At 38.0% G+C, this 2,556-nt stretch overlaps 1 non-coding gene across 1 annotated transcript; it reads right to left on the bottom strand.

Moving 5' to 3' along the window:
• Positions 1–258: 258 nt before the first annotated feature.
• On the bottom strand, positions 259–330 carry TRNAN-GUU (transfer RNA asparagine (anticodon GUU)). The gene has a single exon. It is a non-coding gene; the product is annotated as a tRNA-Asn (tRNA).
• Between the last annotated feature and the right edge of the window lie 2,226 nt (positions 331–2,556).

Consider the following 2,556-nt stretch of genomic DNA (forward strand, 5'->3'; position numbering starts at 1 on the left):
ACTAGTAACGGGTCGAGCAAATAGAGGCCTCTTCACCTTCAGCTCTCAAAATGTCATCACATCAGGAGAACAATGGATTGTTTCTCCGAACTTTTCAGTATTTCGAAGAGACCGTTGTTTCCATTTTGCCTTTCCCGGACGACCGGGATCCTATCTTGATCCTGTGGCGATTGTGCATTCATATATTATGAACAAGGACAGGTAACGTTTGACTTACTCCTAATGGTAAAAACGAGCTTTATTTTGAATAAAACGGATCTCCCCAAGTAGGATTCGAACCTACGACCAATCAGTTAACAGCCGACCGCTCTACCACTGAGCTACTGAGGAACAACGGAGGGTTCCCATATACGGGCAAGATTCTTGTTCTTTGGACCGACCATGATCATCAGTGTATAAACGAGAAACTCAATAAGGTTTTTTATCAACTCTTGGACACCCCACCCACTAGAGGTATTGACCTATAAATACAATAGGATCTATAATTATTGCTACCATTCAATATTAGGTATTACTTAAAAAAAGAATAATTCGATTATAGGAACCTTGAAATAAAGAGATAACTTTTAGATTTAGATAAAGGAGGATTGGCGGTGAAAATAGCAGTTTACGGAAAGGCGGAATCGGTAAATCAACAACTAGTTGTAATATCTCAGTCGCTCTAGCGAGACGTGGTCAAAAAGTGTTACAGATTGGGTGTGATCCCAAACACGATAGTACTTTTACTCTTACAGATTTCTAATACCTACAATTATAGATACTTTACAATCCAAGGATTATCATTATGAGGATATTTGGCCCGAAGATGTAATTCACAAGGTTATGGAGGGGTGGATTGTGTGAAGCAGGGGGTCCACCCGCAGGAGCCGGGTGTGGAGGATATGTGGTGGGAGAAACTGTAAAGTTGTTAAAAGAATTAAATGCATTTTACGAATATGATATTATATTATTCGATGTATTAGGTGACGTGGTCTGTGGAGGTTTTGCCGCTCCATTGAACTATGCAGATTATTGTGTTATTATTACAGATAATGATTCGATGCATTATTTGCAGCTAATCGTATTACTGCCTCTATAAGGGAAAAAGCTCGTACACATCCACTCCGATTAGCAGGCTTGGTGGGAAATCGTACATCTAGAAGAGATCTTATAATATATATGTAGAAGCCTGTCCAATGCCCGTAATAGAAGTATTACCTATTATTGAGGATATCCGAGTTTCCAGAGTAAAGGGTAAAACCTTATTTGAAATGGTTGGATTTGAACCATCCCTTAACTATGTTTGTTATTATTATCTAGGCATAGCAGATCAAATATTGTCCCAACCAGAAGGTATTGTCCCAAAAGAGATTCCAGATCGGGAATTATTCAGTTTACTCTCTTATCTTTATCTAAATCTCATTGGTGGTACAGAAAAAAATTATAAGGAAAATTTACTTGGGTTTACGAGGATTAGAATCAACAATTTTCTCCACTTCTCCACAATTTGTTGTCAATTGTTGACAATTTGTTGACAATTTTATTATTTCTTTTATCATTCTTTTGTGTTACAAGTATTTTTATTCATATTTCTTTTCCTAATTATCCTTAGCCTTTTATTCCCTCCCTATTATGTCGACAAAAATTGTTGAAACTATAACGCTTGAATGTGAAACGGCAATTATCATAGCTTTGTGTCCTATTAGCTGTGTACCTGGTTGTATCAAAGATTGAAGACAGTTTCTTTTTGGTATGGGCACAAAAACATGTGGTTATTTTCTCCAAAATGTACTTGGAGTTATGATTTTTGCAGAACCCCGCTATGCAATGGCAGAATTAGAAGAAGGAGATATATCGCCCATTTGAACGATTATGAGGAATTGAAAACGCTTTGTATTCGGATAAGAAAAGATAGAGACCCAGCGTCATCATATGGATAGGCACCTGTACTACAGAATAATAAAAATGGATTGGAAGGTATGGCACCCAAATTGTGAATATGAAATTGGAGTACCAATTCTAGTGGCAAGAGCAAATGGACTGGATTATGCTTTTACTCAGGGGAAGATATAGTCTTACCTGTAATGGCACATCGTTGTCCAGACAAGAATTACCCATTGGTGAATCAAAAGAAACTAAAACAAAATTATTCCCTTTTCCTCTTCTGAAGGAAAAGAATTTGGTGGAATATGCAAATCATCCCCCTTATTATTTTGGGTCTTTACCCTCGAATTTGGGTTTCTCAACTTGATACAGAATTAAGACGCCAATTCATCAAGGTATCAGGTTGGGTTGCCCGCTCAGAGATATGCCGATCTTCCATCACTGGGTGATGGAGTTTTATGTTTGTGGAGTTAACCCATTTCTTAGTCGTACAGCAACAACTTTGATAAGACGAAAAAAATGCGAATTAATCGTTAGCTCCTTTTCCTATTGGTCCGGACGGAACGCGTGCTTGGATCGAAAGGATTTGTCCTGTAATTGGTATTGAGGCCCAGAGTCTGGAGGAAAGAGAGGAACGGATATGGGAGAGTTTAAAAGATTATCTGGATTTGGTTCGCGGAAAATCTGTCTTTT

This window comes from Pinus tabuliformis, chromosome 1_1 (genome assembly GCF_031772625.1).
Source record: "Pinus tabuliformis cultivar Carrire ecotype Pingquan chromosome 1_1, CPIR1, whole genome shotgun sequence".
NCBI classification, from domain to species: Eukaryota; Viridiplantae; Streptophyta; class Pinopsida; order Pinales; family Pinaceae; genus Pinus; species Pinus tabuliformis.